Source organism: Haemaphysalis longicornis, unplaced genomic scaffold (assembly GCF_048455015.1).
Source record: "Haemaphysalis longicornis isolate Haplotype H1 unplaced genomic scaffold, Haemaphysalis longicornis Haplotype H1 scaffold_1, whole genome shotgun sequence".
In the NCBI taxonomy this organism is placed as follows: domain Eukaryota; kingdom Metazoa; phylum Arthropoda; class Arachnida; order Ixodida; family Ixodidae; genus Haemaphysalis; species Haemaphysalis longicornis.
This window is the reverse complement of record NW_027526203.1, coordinates 246,764,382-246,788,072: the sequence shown is the minus strand read 5'-3', so window position 1 is coordinate 246,788,072 and position 23,691 is coordinate 246,764,382. Positions and strand designations below refer to the sequence as shown.

General features: G+C 53.2%; 1 pseudogene; it reads right to left on the bottom strand.

Moving 5' to 3' along the window:
- Window positions 1-1,078: 1,078 nt before the first annotated feature.
- Window positions 1,079-19,795, bottom strand: LOC144158488 (uncharacterized; annotated as a pseudogene).
- Between the last annotated feature and the right edge of the window lie 3,896 nt (window positions 19,796-23,691).

Genomic DNA, 23,691 nt, shown 5'->3' with positions numbered 1-23,691 from the left:
TTAAGAAAGTTTGCATTGTCACTATGCGCACGCACGCAAATGTTTTCCGTGACGGCGTAGCATTATAACGTTCCTTCAAGAATGTTCGGCTGTGCTTTCGCTCACTTGCGGGGCACAGAAAGTTCGGTTCGGTGCGCCGATCGATCAATTCGGTGCACGGATCGAGCACCCAAGGCATCTCGCCACGCACAACCACGGCAAACACACACACACACCACCGGCGAAAAAGGACGGGTGAACGGGAATGTTCACGTCCGTCGTGGCGGTGTTAAGGCTGGGAGGCAATTCAATGGTGCCCCCCCCCCCCCAAGCAGCATTGTGAAGGTGCGACAGTGCGTCCGCGTTCGCGTTGTTTGCTCCCTTCCTGTGAGAAACCACAACGTTGTAGTGTTGCAAGGCTAATGCCCACCTTGGCAATTTAGCCCCATGAGGCATACAGGTCGTCAGGTAAGACAGAGGGTTATGGTCAGACACAACATTGACTTCTGCCCCAAAAACACAATAATCAAACTTTTTCAATGCCCAAATGATGGCAAACGCCTCGCGCTCGATGGTTGACCAGTGGGTTTAGGTTGGAGTGAAACGATGGCTGGCAAAAGCGATGGGCTTCTCGCGGCCCTCTTTCCCCATCTGCGCCAGACATGCCCCGGCTCCCACCTCAGACGCGTCAGTAAACAGCCAATAAGGCTGGTGCGGGTCAGGGGTGTTTAGCGCCGCGGCTGAGCAAAGGGACTCCTTTAGCTGCTCGAACGCCCGCTCGGCCTCGCTACTCCAAGGAATCGGGTTCGGTACACCCCGCTTTGTACACCCCGCTTAGCGGCTCAGCTCCGCGTAGTTGTTGACGTACTCTCGGTAATACCCGCAAAGGCCAAGGAGGCTTCGAAGCTCCTTCTTAGTCTTTGGTTGTACGAGACCTCTGATTGCGGCCAGCTTTTGCTGCTGATTGCTGATTGCTGCCCACTACGTGGCCGAGGTACTTAATGTGGCCCTGAGCTACCTGGCACTTCTCAACGCTCGCCTTTAACCTCGCCTCCGTCAACAAGCCGAGGATAGTGTCCACATGCCTAAGGTGTTCCTCTCATGAAGAGAAGACGGCAATGTCTTCCAGATAGGCCGTGGCGTAGGACCGGTGTTTGGCGAACAACGTGTTCATCATCCTCTGAAATGTTGCTGCCGCATTTCTGAGACCAAACGGCATGACGCGCCACGCGTACTGCCCGTCGTGCGTGACGAAGGCGGTTAGGTGCTGGCTCTCCGGCGCTACCGGCACCTGCCAGTAGCCCCTCCGCAAGTCTATGACTGTGATAAACCTCGAGTGACCCACTTTCAGGATCAGCTCCTGCGGTGGAGACATAGGGTATGAATCGGCGCGAGTCACCGCATTTAACCTGTGGTAGTCGATGCACATTCTCCATGACCCGTCTTTCTTTCCGACGTAAACGACCGGGTGGGCGTGCTTACTTTCAACTGGGCAGATGAGGCCCAACTCCAAAAGTTCGTCTACCTGGTGGATGACTTCTTTCCTGAGCAGCTCCGGAACGCCGTAAGGAAAAGCCCTCTTCGGCTCATAACTTCCCTGCAGCTCGATTCGGTGTTGCCCCACCGCGGCGAGTCCTGGCGTTCCATCGAACAGGTCGGCGTTTTTTGCAAATACGCTTGCAATCTCAGAGCTCTCTCGCTCGCTTAAGTGTGACATCTCGATCGGTAAGGGGAGGGTACTTCGACACAGCGGCATAAAGCGCGGGGCGCACTCTACGTCCCCAAACTCGCTATCTTCATCGAACACTACCCCCACGTGACTGACGCGACAGTAGTAAGGCTGCAGGCGGTTCGCGTGCACCACCGAAGTTCTCTTTTCCCCCATGTCGAGACGGTATGAATGCTGCCTCTCCTGTGGAACAACCGTGAATGGGCCCAACCATCTCGGGGCCGTCTTACGTTTACCCTCCGTGTCGAACAAAAGGACCTGTTCGCCAACGCCGAACGTTTTGTTACGCGCGGTTCTATTGTACGCCTGCGCGTAGCTGTAGAGTTCCTGTATATAGCTCCCTGCGGGAGCTATATACAGGAACTCTACGTAGCTGCCCTGGCGCGCGCTCGCCGTGAGCCCCGTCACTTCCGCCGCTACCTCTAGCTGCTCGAGCAGGTGCCTGAGGTATTTCGCTGGCTCCTCTTTTAATGTGCCCGGTACGGGCAGTTCCCCTGTCCAACTGTGCTGGAGGATCGCCAGCGGTCCCGAGGGGTTTCTGCCATATAGCATGCGAAACGGGGCGACTGCGGTTGTGTCGTGCGGAACCTCTCGGTAGGCCCACAACACGAAGGGTACTAGTCTATCCCAGTTCCTTGGATCCTTCTCGATGACGTGAAACAGCATGTTCTTAAAGGTGTTGTGCCACCAAATTTGTTGCTTGTGCATTCTTTGTTGCAAACGTTTTATAATTCGTTAGAAAGCATGATACATGCTCTCACATGCACATATTCTGAGTAAAAAATTTATTATCGCATGATTCATGTGAACAGGATTCGGTTTTGGTTTCTAGGCGCCGATTCAAGCAGTGACGTCACAGTGTTGCGAGGAGGCTCTGCCACGTGTGTCTACCATGCGGCGCTGCGGTACGTTGCGACTTTACTGCGGCGTCTGCTCCCCCACATACGTGCTTCACCACGGAAGTAAACACGCCGACTCGTCACGTCAAGCCGCGACAGCTCCGACGCGAATTCTTTGTTTGCATCCTCGGATGCAGACAAATGAAAACCATGGATATGCAAACCATGAAAGTGCTAAAAAAACGCTCAAAAAAAAAAAGTTGCCCCCGCCGCGAATCGAACCCGCAACGTTGACCGGGAGGGCGGAACGCGCGAGACCATTGAGCCAGCGAACAAACGGTTTTACACCGCGATATAGCCGGTGTACTAGATGGAGGCCCATCCTTGGAGTCGTACGTCAGTGTTTACTAGCTAGTTTACAGAATTCCTGGCTTGTAAACTCAAATTTCTTAAATAGCGCTTGCGCAGCAAGGTTCCGCGAAGCCCCCGCGACAGCTTATCGCCATCAACTCTGCTCTTCTGCGAAAGCGCTCGCAAAAATAAGTGTGCCCGGCTGCGACTGCGATTTTGCACTGAAGGGATAGTGCTTGCCGTACTTTGGTTTTACGTTTTACGTTAAAAACCTTTGCCGATACTGATCACTTATTACCCAAATTACCCTACGTAACTGTTCTTCTGCACGAAACTGACCTTATATTTTCTACAGGCGAGCCGATCGCACACGCATTCCGGGGTAGCGGCGTCGCCGAAGAGCACGGCCGAAGCGTCGAACGCCAAAATACGGATCGCATTAGCGCTAGTGTTGAGTCGTATGGGCTTCATGGAACTCACTGATAGCGTCCTCGATAAACACGCACCGGTGTTGCCCCCAAAACCGGCGCGGTGCACAGTGCCCCACGACGGTGCGTACCGGCACGGAGCGTTGATCGAGGACAAACGGGGCGGTTCTACCCAGGCGCCATCTCCTAATCTAAGAAATCAACTCATAAAAACGTTCACAAGTAACAATACAGCACTGTAATGAGACACAGCGCTATTTGAAAGTGGTATTTATTGAAGGCCAATGATTATATGTACGCACAACTTAAATCCGTCACACATGCGGAACAACGTACCGCCACCGCTTCCACTAAACAGCTACATACAAGCTGCTTCTAATTTTCGTTTGAGCCATAATGCGAGTGCCTGTTTTGTTCCGCCCTTCCGTTACAGCAAAACAAGTAGGTCTTCATCGTCTAGGTGCTCCGGTAACAGTTCATGATAATTCGATCGAACGAAACGAATGTCAATCCCCAACTTTCTGGCAATGCATGCAGCCGTCTTTGAAGTACACAAAGTTCGCGTCCTCATTTACAATCACTGGCCGTTGTTACCGCCCGTTAGGAGACTGTCGCATCGTTGCCCAATGAATTCACAAGCACGCCATCCTTGTCAGCAACAATACACAACTCCGTCCGCCTTGACACGAGTGCGGGGATGCGCCGTCGCTGCAGCAGACGGCGGAGGAAGCTCCTTCGCCGGCATCGTCCGCGATGCATCTCGGGACTGCACGCCGGCGCACCGTCGACTCTCTCGGTGCGCGGCGGTGCAACCAAAAATTGCCCCGCGACGGTGCACCCCGGTTTATCGAGGACGGACGGTGCACACCGGTGCGGTTTATCGAGGATGAAAAGGCGCACCGGTGTGCCCCGGTGTGCACCGGTGCGGTTAATCGAGGATGCTATGAGTTTGTTACCCCCCAGAAACTAACAAAATAGAGCCGCGTTCATTGCGGCACGAATGTTGTCGGGGCGCAGTTTTCGCTTCTCGGTCGATTGACGACGCGTCGTGCGACCAGTCAGGCGACCGGTTTTGTTGGCGTCTTCGGTCGGCGAGTCAGTCACACTACGGCGACTTTCCATCGGCCGACGTGTTTGTGTCGCCGTTGGCGCAGTGTGACAACGCGGTCTGGCAATTCGCAGTTGGCCGATGTTTTGGCGACTCGTCGGCGTCGCGTCGCCGTCGAGTCGTATCGGCATAGTGTGTCGATACGACCAAGCGACCAAACAAACTGTGGTAACTGGAGTTCATGTTGACGTCGCTCGAGTCGCTAACGTTGTATGACGTCACAAACTTTGCTATGCTGGCAATTCACTGACGTCATGGTTAGTGGCGCTAGCGATGGGTCCCGATTTCCAGAAGAGCATTTAGGCAATTTTTAGAAGCGAATTAAAATATATATTAAGCGCTTGCTGTACCCAGCACTTCGTGTTGAGGGTCGTTGCATGCAGAGGAAGCCTACAGCAGGCTTTTTACAGAGTTAAAATTTGGTGGCACAACACCTTTAAGTACCCTATTCCAACGCTCCACCGTGCCATTGCTCTCTGGGTGTTCCGGTGTCGAGAAGCGTGGCGCGCAGCCCAACCTTTCCAAAAAGCTTTGTGTCAGTTGGGACGTGAAGTTAGTACCCTGGTCAGGGCATATTAACTCAGGGATGCCAGTCCTGCTGAATATTGTCAGGAGAGCCTCGCAAGTTGCTTTCGCCGTAAGTGACCGCAAGCACACGACTTCGGGCCAGCGTGTGCAGAGGTCCACCCGACAAAGCGCATACTTGTGGCCCCGACCCGACGGTACGTCCAGGGGACCGATGATGTCCACGTTTACTACCTGGAATGGGTGGTCGGGCCTTGTTAGGGGAACAATAGGGACCCGGTCGCTGAGCCGTCTATCTGCCCGGATTTGGCAGCCATGACATGTTTGGCAGTGATGGGATACGGCTGCCTCCAGGCCAGGCCAGAAAAAGCTATATTTTATCCTAGCCTTCGTCTTTTTGGGGCCTAAATGGCCTCCCCATGGTGACTCGTAAGCCAGCAAGAGTACCTCCTCGCTCCTCTCTGAGGGCAGCACAAGTTGCGTTACCTTCGCGCCGGCTATAGTCTTCCTATGAAACAGCAACCCATCAGAGACAAACATGCCGGCTTTCCCTCTTTTCGCGTCGGCCCAAGCTTTCTTTAGGCTGTCATCAGCCAGCTGAGACGCCAGTAGCCTTGCCCGTGGGCCCTCAACTTCGACTGCCTCATCAATCTCCTCGGCCGGAGCATCGGGTGCCGTCTCTCCCGTAATCTCACACACGGCAGCCGCCGGTTCCGAGATCGCCCCGGTGCCGACCGCGCGGTCCCCACTTGAGGAGGCGAAAGTTTCAGCCGTGCTGTTTGCCTCCCGGTTGGGGTGACATTTCGTCAGCAGCTCCCAATCCTCTCTCGAAAGCAAACAGTCTAGTCCCTCGGCGAGATTGTTCGTCACAGCACAGATTAGCTGCACCTTGGGACTCCCGACCACCGACGCGGCCTGCCTCAAACTCACAGGCAGGCTGACCACTCTCGCGTTAACCGACTCGCCAAATGCTGGAACTAGCCTGATGGTGCCCGATGGCTGCATAGCGTCCTGTGGGACTAGACATACTCGTACCACCGTAACTTCGCTTCCCGTGTCGACCGTCGCGGTAACTGCCTTGCCTGCACAGTCGAGTTCCACGTGCTGTAGTCTAGGCTTTCTCAGCTCATCAATGCTTCCGAGCGCATTTACCTCGGCCACGAGAATTCGCTGCCCCGCGCTCGTAAGGCCGGCATCCTGAGCTTGCACTGCACTTGCGTCCTCTACTCTCACTCTCTGCACGTGCGCGCTGCGCCCTGGGTTTCCTGACTTCTCAGCAATTTTCGGGCACAGCCGGAAATGTTGACCCTCTCAATCCACATTCGCTTGCCACTGTTGGTATTGCGCGGGGGTACTTGATCTCTACGCCCAACAGCGGAGCCTCTTCCCTTGGCCTGCTCGAAGGTTTGCAGCACGTTAGCTATCTCTGGCGGCTTCAGCCACGTCTCTGCTTCGCGCAGGCGAACGTAGTCCAGTCCTTCAGCGCTCAAACTGTTCTTAATTCTATCGGCCACCATGGGGGCCACTACCTCCTCTTTTGTTTCGACCTTCCTCGATTTCAGGTAGTAGTCAAACTGGGTGCCAAGCCAACGCGGGAGGCAAATTGTGACCAGGTTTCGTCGTTACGTTTCGCTGCCTTTGCAAATCGGTCGAGGTATTCTGCGGGGCTTAGCCTTAGCTCCTTCAGCACGGCCTTTTTTACCACTTCGTATTCATTGCACTCACTGTCCCCGAGTCCACGTAACATGTACATACCTCACCCGTTCCGACAACGCCGGTACAACTAAATGAACCCGACTCGACTCCGGTACACCGTACGTTACAAACAACCCTTCAACTTCGTCGAACCACAACGAAATGTCCGCATCGCACGGCAGCTTAAGCCCTTTCAGGACCTTTGCGCACTGAGTGACCGGGTCTAAGCCCGGCCGCCTACCCTCGTCTGAGTCCGAGCCCGTAGGAGTTTGCGTGCCAGCCCTCGTCTCCAGCTCCAACCTTCGCAGCCGCTCATCGGATTCGAGCTTCAGTTTTAGTATGCGTTCTTCCGATTCTCGAGCCTCTCTTCTCTCTCGCTCCGCCGCCTCTCGCGCTCTTTCCTCCGCTTCGCGCGCTTCTTTTCTCTCTCGCTCCTCCGCTTCGCGCGCTCTTTTCTCCTTTCGCTCTTGAAACTCCAACTCCATTCGTCTAAGAATTATTGCCTCAGACTCCGATTGGAGAGATACTCCTGCTGCCGAGCCTCCTTGAGGTGGCGCCTCGTCTGTCTGACCATTTCCGTCTCCTTCCGCCATGTTCGTCTCCATGCTCCGCGTGACTACCATGCAACCCCAGACGCAGCCTACACCGCCACAACGAAGCGCAAGAAATCCCACTCACCCGCACCTCCGGTGGTGGGCTGCCGCGTCGTTGGCCCCGTGCGCTGGTTGGCTCTGCCCTCCACTTCGCGCGGAGCTCGGCCGCCGCCGATGAAGGCGGGCTTGCGCCTGCTTGCTGCCCCTGGTTGTGGCCTGGCGATTTCTTCTGCCAAATCCTGCCGGCTGCGCCAGTAAAGATGGTCCTGTAGTTCATTTCCCCGAAGTCCGGTGTCGATCAGGAACCCAATCGCCCGGGTTCCGGTTGGTTTGGCAGGAGGCTGGCCGGGCGATGGGGTTGAAGTTCTTGGGAATGGCGGTCGAATTGACGAACTCGAGGCGTTGAGGTTGTGGGGTTCTACATTGGGGTTCTACACTGCATACAGACTAATCGTAGGCCATAACGGTAACACTGGGAGCGAGGCATTAAACAACGCTAGAGATCGAGATGGTTCGACTCACCGATGGCATACCGGAGCAGCGGAGCGCTGCGCAGTGCGAGTGCGGTTGCAGTCAACCAGCTCGCCCGGGCGCGTTCCTTTGTGGCGCGTTCCCCAGGTCAGGACCAGCGCGCCGAAACGTCCGCGCGCTAGCGCGTCCCCAAGACAAGAGAGCGTCCTCACGTCATCCGACAACCCACCACACTTCGCCTTACGGTGGCGCTAGTATCGAGGAAGAACTGGTTCTCGGGTAAGGCAGAGGGGAAAAGGGTCAACGCTTCCACCAGGGCAACAACAATCCGTCCGGTCGCTGGCGCCCTCCCGTATGGTTCCCGTCGCGTGAGCGAGGCGCGTTGTGCATGCCGGCCGCGATGGAAAAGGGGTTCGCGTGAAAGTCGCGATCCCGACATCCCTCCCTCCTAAATTCCTTGCGTACGCCGGTGAGAGCTGACTACAGGACTAGAGGCGACGAAAAGTTCGTTCGTCGATTAAATCGTTAGTCACTGCATCGTGTTGCCTACGCCGGCTTCCACTCGTCCAATGCCACCGCTGGTAGTGTACCAGCAGGCCCGGTCGTCGCCCGCTGATGTCTGCAGGCAGGTAGCTCCGGGAAGAATCGCACCAGCCAACCCAAGCAAGCGTTGCTCAAGTGGCGGCACATCCGTGATGGCCCGTGGCCGCCGAGCGACCAGAGACTGCCGACTCTCTCAGCCAGGCTGGTGGCAGCATGCCGCACCGCACCGCTTCAGCAGGCTCGGCAGCTCGCCCGGAACAGTAGACAGCAGCATAAACACGCTTCGTCATGTGGTCCAAGCCGGGGTGGCTTAGCTGCACAAACAAACTCCCCGCATCTTCAGTGTACGGCAGAAAAATATCTCTCCGATCGCACCGCCTTTGTGGCGCGATCCTAACGACAACTGACGAGTTCTCAGCATTGCCATCGCTCTGTTAATGTCAACAAAGCCCAATAAATAGTCCAAACCCTACAATGTATAGGGCAGGAAAAACAGGCTGCAGTAGCCCTTTAATCCCATTCATCACGTGGTTCGATGTCGAATATCACAATTGCCATGGCATCGGCATAACTACCTGCTTGTTAACGTCAACAAAGCACGCCAAAGTGTCCTAACGCTGCGGCGTCCAGGCTAGGGAGAATATCAACTCGATTGCATCAACAACGTGACACAATCTGACGGTTCAACTGCTAAGTTTGTCAGCAATGCAACCGCTCTGGAAATGTCAACAGAGCTAGAACCTGTTCTAACCCTATACGGTACAGGGCACAAAGAACACACACGGTCGCATCGACCGCCCGGTGCGATGCTAAACCACACAAATGCGAAAGCAGTATTTGCTCGTATCAGTAACACTTCGTTCATACACATGAACGCGGAAACAGTACTTGCTCCCAACGACAGCCCTATGTTCACACACATGAACGCCGCTTGCGTAAAAATGCTGAAATACGTTTCAACACAGTGGCGCGTAGTTTACGTGAACAGAGCTTGGTCTTTCGAGCCGAACAAGAAGGCTCCTGCGACGTTACAATCAGCGGGTGCAAAGTTTGCCTCGCGTAATTCTCCCCGTCAGTGGAAGAGGGATGAGGCCCCCCTTCAGTCCAGTCGCCCGCGTGGCGGGACAACAAAAACAACTACGCTGCGGAAAGCAGTTTTTCAAGCAGCGAGGGGTCAAAGCAAGTCTTTCCTGAGGCGGGAGAGATTCCTTTCTCTCGCGCGAGGCGATCAACAAAAGAGGGGGAGCGCTCCATGCGCCCTGGCATTGTTCCCAAGGTCGTGCCTTCGTCTGGGAGGACCGGCTGCGAAAGCCTTCAGGTCACTCACTTCGGCAAACGACCCGCATCCAACAACACACCAAAATAAAACAGACCAAACGAAAGAAACTCTGAACGTGCCCGTACGTGCCGCCGTGAGGAGACATCTGCTTTGTTAGGGTCCGACTCGCTCGCTGCAACACAAGCAGCTTATGAGCGAACGGCGCCTACCGCATTCAGCGGTATCGGAGCGCCCGTGCCAGGCTGCAATACCAGCTAGCCTTTTGCGGCACACGTGGCCCGGCCACACGGCTCCCAGAGCCTCGACTCCCGGAGTCGACAAAACGAAAGAAGACTCGGACCCAAATTGCAGCTTCCGTACACACTCACTTCGGGCTGACACAACGGCGCGGGCTCCCGGCCTCGCGTGGATGCAAACTCGGAAAGCCTTGTTTCCATAAACAACAACGACCCGACAAAAATTCGGAGACCACGTGTTAACTGGCAGCGATGTCCTGCCATATACACGATAGCTGCAAACTCGGCGCTTAACAAATTAAAACCGCCGCAGCAATAAATAATTCCACTCACTCTCAGGAAGAGAGGGAGAGAGAAAGACTTTATTGAAATGTCCTGGGGGGGAGGTGGGCGGGAGCCACTCAGGGCCTGCCCCCTCCTTGACGTTTCCTAAGTCGTCCCCGAGACAACGCCTTGCGGGCGTCTACGAGGTCGACGCGCGGAGGGTCGCGGGTGTGATCCCTCAGACCTCCCGTCGGCGCCTCCCTACGCTTCTGCCCTACAAGAGCAGCCTCGAGCCGCTGGACTGCCCGGAGTTGAACATAGTGGTCAGACGAGTCCATAGCACTTGTGATATCGTCCGGCCAACGCGTTGAGCCGGTTGCAGTTCGCCTCTTCTAATAACTCGCTCCAATCAGTTAGGCCTGAAGTGTGTTGTCTGTGCTCGGATCGTCCGACGCCCATAGGTCGGCAAAACAGAAAGAACTCACTCAAACTCAATCACAATTTTTTTCATTCACGCTGTACTCAATCGAACTCAGACTCAAAAAGTTCGTCTGTTCACAAAATCACTCGTACTCACTCATCAAATACTCATTTGTAATCATGCTCACTTGTACTCAAACTCATTTGCCCTCACGAGTATTCGTACTCAATCTGTACTCATGAGTACTGAATCTGTACTCATGAGTACTCAATCTTCTGTACTCATTAGTACTACTCATTCTGCACTCATGAGTACTACTCATTCTGCACTCATGAGTACTCAATTTGTATTACTCACAAATAATCAACTTATCTGCACCGTTAGCTAGGCCGTATCTCGAATGGAAGAGTAAATAGAAAAAAATAAAATGTTTAATTGATTAGAAAAACACAGGTTACATATATATCAGGACAGAGGAAGGAAACGTCTGACGCGGTGCACTGTTGTAGGGCGACTTACTGCGCGAAGGCACGTACATGTGAGAGAGCGAAACGGAACGTAAGCACTCGCGTTGCGTCTGGCGTCTCCTCTTGTTCTCAGGAATAAAACAACGAAGTCTAGGCCGGGTCGGGCTCAGGGGAGCTCGGGGCTTGTCGGTGCGGCCGTGGCCGTAAACTACGGTTTTGTGCGTATCTTCGGGTGGCAGCCTTTGTCGCCCGTTTTCGTTTCCGGGCGCGCTGATACTCTCGTAATCGTGCTCCGAATCCGAATTGTGCCTGCGATGCGATGCGATGAGGCTTTGAAAGGGGGGGAGGGGGGAGGTAAGAGGAAAGGGCCCGAAACCCGCAGGCACAATGAAGCTTTCGCGTCGATTGACGTCCGTTCGTATCCAGATCACTGTCCGCTTATTCACAGATGCTCGATGCTGGCGTTTGTTTTTTATTGTTCCGGATACTAGAAACTTCGAATACTAGAAGAGGGTGTTCGTCTCGTTGAGTTTCGGTGAATTTCAAATCTGCTTGATTTTATTGTGTTTGCGCTGTGGGATTCACTTCGTCAGACCTGAACTTGACAGTGTTTACGGCGTTGCGTTAGCCACGCCGCTTCCGTCAGCGATTGTGTTCGTGTAGCTCGTCACGTGCTTGATGCGTGTGGGGGCGTAGACGTCTGGTTTGTCAGGTGGCGAGCTGCGCTGCGTAGGGATGGCATAGTTCGGCGCGTTGAGGACGTTGCTTGAATTGACGTGTGCGTTGCGTATGGTGCGGGAGCCGTTTGGCTTTTCGTTTAGTGTGCGGTAGCGTGTCGTTTTCGTAGGGTGGCATGGCTGATCGGTCAAAGTCGTTGCGACTCCGTGCTCGCAGTCGCCGTGGTTGTTTCGGAAGTGAAACAGTTGTGGTGGGGAAGCGGGCGGGGTTCGTGCCGTCCGTTCGGTCCCACATTCCTTGGCGTCGCAAGCGTGACTTCATCGTAAGGGCATTCGATGCCTTCGTCTGGATAGGGTTCATTCGTTGCCGTTCTTGCCGTGTCCGTGTCGTCGCTCAAGCCCTCGTCTTTTGCCCTTTGTTTTGAGAATGCTATAATCGCTATCTCTCCCATACAAGTAAGCTCCGTTCGTCCCGATGTCCGCTTGCTCTCGGTTGCGTCCTCTTATACGAAATGGTGTTTGTCGTGTGAGTCTCGGTCGGAGCGCGGGTGCTGGGGATCGTGTTCGTTCTGGATCGGACATGCCGGATGCGCTGGCCGTGTCGTTGCTCGTTGACGGACCTACCTCCACGAGTGTTATGTCGTTCGTCCGCTGGACATCGGGCTGGAGGAGCGGGTGTCGGAGAGCTCGTACGTTCCGGTAGGGTTGAACCGCGTGCGCTGGGTCTTTTGTTGCTTGTGGCCAGGTGATTTCTGTGGTTGTAACATTCGCTGGCCAAGTCCTGATAGCAGCAGTGGGAGCGGAGGATGTCGCGAATAGCATTTTCCTCCGTGTGCTTGCTTGGTGGCGCTCCGTGCGCTGTGCATTTCGTTCGCCGTGGTCAGCTCCACTGGTTCAAGTTGCATGTCGTTTGTCGCCTCTGGTGCGTTTCGTGCGCTGTGCGTCCCGGAAACTCCCCTATAATTGGTGTGCGGTCGTTCGCCAGGTATGGTGCATTTCGGCCGCCGTGCGTCTTGCTCGCTTGTCGTGGCCATATCTACCAATCTGGTTGTGATGGTGGTTGCGTGGAGCGGTGCCTGGACAAGACGTGCGAAAAATGTACGTACTGGCTCCGTTGCGTTCTGTGCTCTCAGCGTTCCGTTTGTGTGCGTCTGTACCGGAAGAGCGGGTGCCAGGAACGTGGTGTCTTCTGGCTCGTGCGCGCTGCCTACGCTGCGCGTCTCGTTGCTCGTTGCTCGAATGACCTGCGCGTGGGCGATGTAGCTCGTGGGCGATGTAGCAGAGCAACGTGTGTTCGTGATCTTGCCAGAAATGCACTGACCTTCGATGCGTATCCGTAATCATGGCGATTACCTTGGAGAGGTCCGGTGAGCACGCAATCACAATTTTACATGCGTCGTCTCGTTCGTGTGCGTGCCGTCGTTCATTCTGCCTGTGTCCGGATCTCGTGCAGTCCAGGCACCGTTGTAAACGTGCCGCCGACTCTCGGCAGTTGTCTCTGAAAACTTTCTCGTTCATCACGCAGCCTTCTGCTCTCAAAGAGCGCCGCTTGCAGGGTCCTCTGCCGTTTGTTGTCGGAGGCAGCCTGAAGTAGCGTTGGCACATTCGTTCGTTTGGAGAGGTGGCGACGTTCTCCGTTGTCCTCTAGAAGCCGCAAGACGGTGTCGTCCTTACGGCCAGAGCAGGGTAGCCCTCGTAATCGTAGTGCGCTCGCCAACTGTTTCTTCGCAGAGCATAGGAGCGTTATCAGTAACAACTAAGCTTGCAACCCGTCACGCGCGGATTGCAAGGTGCTGAAATGCAATCTGTGTATCAGCTCCGCTATGGTTTTACGTTCATTACTTGATTGGCTTTCTTATCGGGCCGGTGTTGCTGTCACACTTTGGTTTATTACGAAAGAGGAACGGGCGACTGCAATACCTCGCGCTACGCAGCGCGAAGTTTCAAGTTTCACGGCGGAACCGCCACAAGTTCTCCCTCCCTGATGCGTTTACCTCTTGGCTAAGGCTTGCGTGTTCCTAACGGGGTGCAGGGAAAGGCGTCTACCGCGCAAAAAGCCAAAGAGGGAGGTCCCGCCGCGAGAAAGGGACAGGACAGGGGCGCTACGCGTCGTTGTGTATATTTCCGTTAACAGCACGGTCAAAACCCACACGGGTCCGACCTTAATCACTAATTTTTGTATGCGTGCGTGTGCGGTTAACCAGAGCGCCCTACACAAATTTGCTGCACCTGGCGACACGCCGACGGTGGGCCCGATTCGCGCCTCGGTCAAACAGCCCGCGGCAGACGCACGTGCCACAACTTGGCGACACACGGCGCCGCCGAGTCTACTCTCCTTTTCCCATCGAGACGGCCGCACCAAATCATGGTTGGGGCGACCGGCCCGAAAAAGACACGCAGCGAGTAGGCCCTGGAGACTGCGCCACTGAGTCGCCTTCCCTTTCCCGTCGTGGCTTCGCTGACGCAATCACTTCGCCTTCGAACTGCAACCAGTGATACTAGTCCTGATTGGAAAGATTCGATCTGCACGCGGCTGCGGCGGAACCCCGGGGGTATAAAACCAGCCCTGAAGCACCGGCTGTGCGGCGGCATTTCATCGGAGGCACTGAGTTGAGAAGTGCTATCGCCTTTGTGCGAGCCATGTAACGCTCTTGCTACCTTTGTATAATTGCATATAAATGCAGCTTAAATTCACCGTCGGCTCGACAACTTCATCGCTCTGCTCTGCGCCGCGTCGATGGCGGACTGTGCACGGTAACGTCGAAACAGTGTTGACTGAGCTGGAATGGCCCAGTACCAACAGTGTGTGTGTGTATGTTTGGGGTGGGGGGGGGGGAAGAGGGGTATCGCTCGCAGTCGAGGGCCGCAGGACACCCAGTTGCTGCCGGTGCTTGGCAGCCGTTACAACAGTGTCGAACTGCTCTGCCGTGCTTCGTGTACTCGAGAACAAAGTTTGCAGACGCGTTTTTCGGAGGTTTGATAGCTTTCACTGACGTCACTTTATTGCCGTGTTGGTGGGTTGGTTGCACAGTGGAAATCTGCAGCTCTTATCTCGAGCAGCGCGGATGAAGCTGACAGTGATCGATCAAAAAGTGCGGTGGCATCGTTATGTGCAATCCACATGTTTTACGAGACGTTCCAAGACGCGAGCTTAAGTGACAATCCCGGCGTCTGGCGTTGGCGTTCATCGTTTCAAAACGATTCCTTCACGAGGCCTCCCACAGTGCGAGCTTAAACTCGGCAGTAGTTGCTAGCGAGGGGTGGTCGCCCCGCCTGTAAACAGTAGTGAAGGTATAGGGGAATAACAACCACCGAAATTCACAGCCATTGTCAGCGCCCTCATTACACGGTGGCATAAATGAGAAGCGGCGAATGGGGTTGCCACTCGAAAGTAAAGCCATTCGAAAGCAAAACGCTCCTCCAGCGGCAAGATGGCAGGGCTCTTCGACAAAATATGCGAGGATAAACAAAGCGTCGCACGCGTTCAACTGGATATTATGATGTCCGATTCACAACTCACAAACGTGCTTAGGTGTAACCTGATATTTTATTTCCATTGCTGGGGAAAATTCCACCGCCGCTCTTGCACGGTGGGGCTGTATGCTCACTTGTAAATGGTACTACACGAGACCATATTACTAGCGAACCTGAGCAAAATGTTTCAAAACGGGAACCTAATAAAACCATATGGGCGCACGTACATCAGCCAAATTGTCGCTTGAATACGCACAGCGAAATGGTGCGGACAATTTCGGTGAAACAAACGTTACAAATCACGCAGTCGGTTTGACGCGAGTTACGTAAATTAACTGCGACTGTTGAAATGAGCGGTTCGGTCACGAAACGAATACACAGCGTGACATGCGTCTACGAAAACTTCTGCTGACCGAAAAAGAGGGACTTCAGTACGCCAGGTGCGTGCATTGTTAGCAGCCTCCACCGCCTCTCCCCTAAAACAACTGGAAGGGAGCAAGCGCAATGAAGCTGTCACGCGTTCACAGGCCGCGTCAATAAAAATAACTGCGGCAGTCAACAAGTGCCATAGGAGCACAGCAACTGCGGCCGCGTTTCCCGCCGAACCCTCACCCCCTCGTTTTTCCCTCTTCACTGTGACCCCTTTGCGAGCGACCGCCAAGAAACTTTTACAGCGCCAAACAGGGACCGGGAAAGCAAAGAGGTGCAGTTTTCGTTGTCTAATTTTACCGTCCTTGACAGTTAAGCTGCACAGCGGCGCCGCTAAATGTTTGCGACTCGCACACGCGCGTCCGGACTCGATCTCATAATAAAATTTGATTGCACTACTGTACTCACGAGTGTGTATACTCAAGAGTGCAGGCACTCGCAAAACCTTTATTCATGAGTATTGTACTCATGAGTAGTGTACTCATGAGTACTGTGTACTCATGAGTACTTATACTCATTAGTACTCAAGCTCATGAGTACTCATACTCATGAATACTGTACTCATGAGTACTCATACTCATGAGTAGTGTACTCATGAGTACTGTACTCACGAGTGGTGGACTTACCCCTGTACTCACTCGTCATCGCACTCACTTTTTTTTTCTGGGTGTGTACTCACTCATCATCGTACTCACTCGTGAGTTTGAGTACAAATGAGTACAAATGAGTTTACTCACGAGTGAGTACGCCGACCTATGCCGACGCCAGAACAAAGGATGCTGCCATGCCTCCTGCTTGCCTCCGCAAACAAGGCCTCACGTTGGGGCGCCAGATGTGGGGTTCTACATTTCACACACTAGTGATTTCCCACCCCGCAGCCATCCGCGCTCAGCAAACATGCCTTGCGAGCGCCGGCTGCGGACGGGTCCGTTGTTTGCGGAGACAGACAGAGGCAGGAGGCGGCGAGGGCAAAACATCAATGGCAGCATTTATTGCAAAGTGCAAATCAAATACACTGCATACAGACTAATCGTAGGCCATAACGGTAACACTGGGAGCGAGGCATTAAACAACGCTAGAGATTGAGATGGTTCGACTCACCGATGGCATACCGGAGCAGCGAAGCGCTGCGCAGTGCGAGCGCGGTTGCAGTCTCCCAGCTCGCCCGGGCGCGTTCCTTTGTGGCGCGTTCCCTAGGTCAGGACCAGCGCGCCGAAACGTCCGCGCGCTAGCGCGTCCCCAAGACAAGAGAGCGTCCTCACGTCATCCGACAACCCACCACACTTCGCTTTACGGTGGCGCTAGTATCGAGGAAGAACTGGTTCTCGGGTAAGGCAGAGGGGAAAAGGGTCAACGCTTCCACCAGGGCAACAACAATCCGTCCGGTCGCTGGCGCCCTCCCGTATGGTTCCCGTCGCGTGAGCGAGGCGCGTTGTGCATGCCGGCCGCGATGGAAAAGGGGTTCGCGTGAAAGTCGCGATCCCCACAAGGTTGATTAAATGAAGCGAAGAGTTTATAAACAGCTATTTACAGTAGGAAAACTGGGTAGGAGGAGGCAAAACGTTTTATTGAGCAAGAAAGTTTTGCCTCCTCCTACACAGTACATGAACAATAAAAGGAAAACTTCAAACTTCAGCTAGACGCTAGCTCCAAGTGCGCACAAATAACTTGAGCTTCTTAACTTCGTCTAACTCTCCTATCCTCGGAGCGTACACAAACCGCTCGAGAAACGACGGCCGAGACTCTGTCTCGCCGCAAGATCCGTCTAGTTGCCCGGTACGGCGCTGCACCCTAAACCTCCGACGCGATCTTAACCTCGACTAGGGGGCTCACAAATCCCAACCTAGCTTTAACGGTCGAGACTCCTTGTCTCGCCGGGAACTGCCAGCTCAGCGCTCAGACAAGAACCATTTCCAACGGCCAAGTTCGGCCTTATAAAACCTCGAGATCCCCCTCTCTCGGGAACGCCCCCGTTCGTGCACGCGTATGGGAGTGCCCAAATTCACGTATACACCTGTCACTCAGCACGCCACGGAATATTCAATGATGCGCGGCCATCTTCGGGTCAACGGCACGCTCGCAGACGCGCAGGTGCGGGCGACCCCGCGGGGTGAAAGCGAAAGACGGCGAAAGTGCACTGCGCCGGCGGGGGCGCTTTAACAATGGTTTCTTGCACGGCGCGCGCTTCGACGCCGGTAATCCCCCCACCTCCGCGCGTCACGCCGACGGTGGTTCCCGGAATCCGACGGCGCCGTCTGCTTTCTCAATGGGGTATTATCCCTGTGGTATGCGGTGGGCCAGACAATCCGTCTCCCGTGCACGCCGTGATGAATTGGCGACGGCTGCAGCGTAGAGTCTATAGTGCTGGGCCACCAGACAGAGCGGCGGGTTCTCACGCGCAGCTCGGGCGCCTGGCCGCTAATCTCAAAAGCGGACCTTACAGGTATGCTCCTGAAGATATTAGAAATTTTTCGATTAGGCGAACTCGGGCATCCGTGCGGAGAGAGCCCCGAAGAGTGTTGTGTGCAATGAGGTCGCCTATAAGAATGAAAGGTTCTGGTAGCTGATCTACAAAGCTTGAAAGCTGGAAATCAGGAGAGAGGAAGATGGAGTTATTAGCCTATTGAAAATTATGGTTCTAACGGTAATAGTCTCAAGGACAGTCTGTAAGTGGATAGGGTGACATGCCAATGATGTTCGGGCAATGATGGCCACACCACCTGAAGATGTACCACCACCATACCTGTCCTTCCTAAATACCATGTAACTATTCAAGATATTTGTGTGTTTGGAGATTAAATGTGTTTCTTGTAGAGAGATCACACTTGGCTGATTGGAGTGCAATATTTCGTAGACATCAAGATTTTTAAGGAGGCCTATACAGTTCCACTGGATGATATTTTCTCTTCCCATTATGTACATTTAAGAACTACTGGAATGTGTGTGTGGGTTCATGTTTTGTCTATCGGGGCTTGTATTCTTGGAGCGGGTTTCTATGGCTTTTCTGTTGGTTTGGATGCCGCAGCCCGTTCCTTGCGCTGCGATTCAGGCAGGAACGGTCCGACGTCCATTTCCTCTTTAGATGTTCGGGGCAACGTTACTAGAATAAGCTCAGTTTCGGAGCTCCGCATCCCCGCCAGCGGTGGAGGGTGGGCCAAACGGCGGTCGCGAGAACTAGCGGCGCTGCAGTCAAGTCTTGCGTAGAGTTCTTCTATATAGCTCCCGCAGGGAGCTAAGAGTTGCGCGACCGCCCGCCATCTTGTTATCCGGATTGCTGCGGGAAAACCGCCCGTCGCGAGTGTAGGAGCCAGGGGGGTAAAGCGAGCTCCGAGACCGTACGAATCGTGGGCGCTGACATGATACAATTCCCATGGTTGCCAGATCAATTGTATTCAGTTTTGTAAAGGGTTGTTCGCTAATTATTTAACTAAAACAAAGAACTGAAGCAAAACAGTTGCAAATAATTGCCGCAGTAATTAAAACTAGCTCTACAAAAAACTTTTAGTGTAATTAAGCTCTAATTTTTGAACCAAAAGTAAGTGCGTAGCTCAGTTTTGGTTTCGATTTCTTTAAGTGTGCTAGGAAGTGGCGAGGCCCTTGCGCCTGACTGCACAGTGTGTGTGTGCAGTCTCCAGCTCAGATCTGCGTGCGGGAAAAACGTGTACAACTGGTACAACTCGGAGGCACACGCTGAGCAAGTGCCTCCCCGGGCGCTTGCGAGGCTGTCATTCGTTTCTTCACGTTAAGCACCTTGTCTATTGCCCCTGAACTAACGCCGGAACAGCGATTCCGATCTGACCTTGACTACCGCAAGTTCACTACAGGCTACGGAGTGGCAGCCAGCGATCGCTCTCGTTGGAAGAGAAATAAAAGGAACTTTTATAATTGTTCGGTTGCAGTTGTTTTATTCATGGAACTTCTTACAGCTCTCCGTGCTTCGAACTTTCGCGCAAACGTTCGCGAAGGTAGAACGAAAAAAGAGGTAACGAAATGCGGTTTCTTTTTTAATCAATCACAACAAGTCAACAAGTCAATGTTGTCTCCTCGCGCGCTCTGTGCGGCAAATTACTACCCATTCAATACTGCCCATTGAGTCCCGCAAGCTTTCCCTTTGAAGTGGTGGAAAGCAGCTAGAACTTGACAAATACAGACGGAAAGGAAAACGGGACACGCCGCTGACTGTATTTCGCATACTCCCTTGGCATGCATTCTGCCACTCCATTGGCCTGAGATCGACCGCGCTCTTTCGTTCCTGTGCTTCAAAGGGCCGCTACTCACCGGCAACATCAGCGTTGGCCCATGCGATAACGTTTTTCTTCTTTTTTGTGTGTCAACAAAGGTTTTACATTAAGCTACAAAGCCCCAGTTCTTCACTTCACTTCATTTGAAAAGCATCGAGCGACTCGCAAGACGTCACAGAATGGCAAACAAAGCACCACAGCGCAAAAATGCACGGAGATCATGACGGAGATTCATTTTTTCTGTGCGCCCCAGTACGGATCAGCTGATTCCTTGACGTCCTCGCGCATGCGATCAGTCGCATTCGAGCTTGCGCGCAAGTGTTGCGTGAGCGTTGCCACATCTTGCTCATATAGTCTCAGTACATATAAGTCACACACTAAACCGAAAACACGTCGGTTACCTACCACAGGAGATAAACCACGCAATGCTGTCGACGCCGCCCACACAAAATCCGCATGGCCAGCGGTCCGCCATGTTACAATTAATCTCGGCATGCTTCGCTAGCCGGACGCGGAAACGTCGCAGTAGCCCGTTGCCAGATTACAACCCATCGCTTTCGCCGTTTTTAGTAAGCAAAAACTCAGCTGGCAACCTTCAAATCGTTGTATCATGTCTGCCATTATGTGTCGTGCGGTTCCAATGCATTGGCTCAGCGGCGCGCTTTCCCTCTAGAGTCAGTATATTATCTCTATGGTAGGAGCCTCGCCGCCGCGCTTCCGATGGCGGCCAACGCGCGGCGGGGGCGCTTCGGTCGGCGGCGCCTTACGGCGGCTACCATGGAGGAAAGAATACCCAGGAGAGGCCCCTAGCACCCCAATGCACTGCGAAAAGTGTGGAGGAAGTTACGTCATTTTCTTGAGCCCATGGACAGTGTTACTTACTTGTTTACAACTGCGGCAGCCAAATTTGGGCAAATAGAACGGACAAATTTTTAAGGCGCTTGGTATGTCGCTGCCTCGCTACGCTTGCAAACCAGCGCAGTCGCTACGACCAAGGTTTTTAGATTAGGCCAGTTTGAAAACTCCGCCGTCAGAGGCGGCCTTAACTCGTACCCCGGCCGCAGCGGTGCTTTCATCGCGTCGAGATACAGGCATACAGGGACCTTAGTCGAGATCGGCGGAGCGAGCCGCTGCCGCCGCCGGCGACCTGCCGGGAAAATCCCCTTCGCTCAGCGTTGGCGAGAGCCACAGTTCGTTCTTTGCTCACTTTGTGTTTCTTCGTTGTGAAGTGAAGTAAAATTTATCGCTGCTGAGACGTAGCGCGCAACGACCGCAGTGCTGTGCTCCCGCCGTCTGCGTTCGCAATCCCGCGAGCCTGTTGCTATGACGACGACAAACGCTACTTTGCCAGGCTTAAGAGCTGAAAAATCGTCCTTCTATCTCAAAAACGAAGGCTGTTTTTCGATTGAAACTTTGAATGAGGGTTAGAATGGGCAAATTGAAGGCGAAATCAATAGCTTAGAACATGATATCGCACCGAGGAATTGGCGACGAAGCTGTTTTCGCTTCGAAGCGGGAGGGCAGGGCGACGCCATGTTAGCCAAATCAAACCGGAGAGAGCAAAAGATGATGGGATAGAGTGCTGGGCTCCATGGGCTCAAGTCATGGCGGGACTCGGCTTCACAAATGTGACGTCAGACCTGCCCTTCAGGAGAGGAATTAACACACCATTTCGGCGGGTGAGGAGCATCGCTAGGCGGATGTGACGTCACGTTTGCTCGCAGCGTTCCCGCACGGTATGTTTACATTTTTCCGAGTGCTGCCTACACGGGGTACGTGCCGTAGCGATTCAAGCAGTCGCGTTCGACTTATCCGGTCGACGCAAGAATTCATAAACTGGCGATGGTAGTCGCCCTGTCAGTCGTCGGTCAACAGCTCCAGCGTCTCCTGGCACAACAGCTTTGCAGTTAGCTGTGGGCGTTGAACTGTCCACCGTCGGCCGACCAGTTGAGCACTCCTTTTTGGCGGGTTTGCAATCAGTTCGCATATCTCCTACTGCAAAGCTTGCTTTCTGCTCGCGGCAGTTATATTAGCGACGTTTACGAAATTCTTAACGGCGCGTTCTCACCGTCTTGCATTATTGTCGCTGTTTATGCTGCTCTTTTCGCGTCTGTCGGCGATCGCGAGCTGTTGACGGTTTGTTGCACGGCGCGGAAACTCGCTCGCATTGCAAGCCCGTCTCGCCCATGGCGTTTCTTTGTCTCTTCTTTAATGTGGCGTCATTAACATCACTTGTTTTCCTCGACGCTTTTTCTAGACAACGTGCCTTGTGCTAACCGATCTGAATATTGTAACGAAAATGAACTTGCAGTACGATCTGTTGGTGAAGCTAGAGCGTGACAGAACGCTGTTGGCAAGGTTTTCGTGTGCGCGTGTGGTTCGTGAGGGCGTTGTAACACGCTGCTTTAGCCTCTTGCACCTCTTTCCTGCATCTAGTACTCTTGCTTGCCAGGAGTGCCTGCCAAGGAATGCTTACTTGTTATGTGTTTTCATATTTAATAGTGAACCACTCGGTGTTCTATAACTGATGCAATGCAGGCGGAACGACCCCGATAACAACGCAGGGCAGGAGCACTGCTTGCGTGGTCTCTGTCGTTTGCCCTTCTTTTCAGTCGTCGTAGATTATTTGCTTTTGCGAGAACGTTGTTTGATTCTTCATGTTTCATTTCTTTCTCTTGCAGCATCTCTTGACTGCACTCACGGTGCCCCTAGCCTGCGTGCAGCACTCATCCTGCCATTCTAGTGGGAACTGATGTTCGCAGGCCACTTGTCACAACCTAAGGGGTTCCCGCCCTTGTCTGGCTTATAATTGATGGTATACTTTAGATACACTGCTGCGTTCTCTCACTGCATACATTTAAAGCGAGTGTTTACACTAACACAGCAGTGGATAGCCATGAAGACAGCAGCGTGTGTACTGGAAATGCCAGTGAAAACAAAACCAAATGATCTACAGATCTATACCAGCTTGACCATTACAAATCTTTCAGCGAGTATCAAAGCAATGGACAGCTGGGGGTATCTCGTGCGCTAAATTGTGTTCTTTTTTCTATTTGTTTTCTATTTGCTGGTATAAATTTACGAATTGATAGTATGAGTAAGGTAGCCAGAGAACAAAGTGATTGCGTTGCTCTTGGAAATGCCTTACACGAAATAAAACTGCTTCCTGGGAGTTTGCACTGCTCAGTGCAGGGAAAAAAGGTTCCGTATAACAAATAATTTGGTGCACCCAAACCCATCTGTGATGAGCATATGTCATGCATGGATTATTTAAGGGCATGTTATTAGTTTTTTCAAAAACAAGAAAGTGACCTCTTTCTTGTGCAGAAAACTGGTTTAGTAGTAATTTTGGCTTTTGTCTGTCCAGTGTCAACAGGAATAGTAGCCTTGATGCACGACTTTGCAGACACTTTCCTATCACCTTCCTTCAATGTCAACACAGTGGTGGTGAAGACTCCTGGGCAGTCGAACTCGCATGATGACAGGCAGTTATATTTTACCACGAGAAGCACCCTCCACAAGCCGTGAGGCCTTCCTCTATTTTCAGCTGGGGCTCCTTTCGTTGCCAAGTACCTGGGTCTTTTTGGGTAAAGCTCCCAAAACAAGGTGGTCTTGTCCCTGTTGGAATTGTCATGTTGATCATACTTTTCACCCACAGCTTTCCACTTCATTTCACTTGTCTAACCCAATTCTAATGTTATTAGTGTAGGGAAATGTGGTGTCCAGCAGCTTGCATTTCAAACGGAATAGATTTAGCAACTACATCAAGCACTAGCTGATTCTGATGCTTAGTGGACTTTGCTGTGAGCCGTCCAAAGCACCACAAGGGGAAGCAGTGCTGGTCTTATGTAGTGTACTACTTGGGAGCTGCAAAATTACAATGCACCTTTTATGTCGTTATCTAGGGAGCCTCAATTTTTTATGCTGCAGTGGAAATCATGC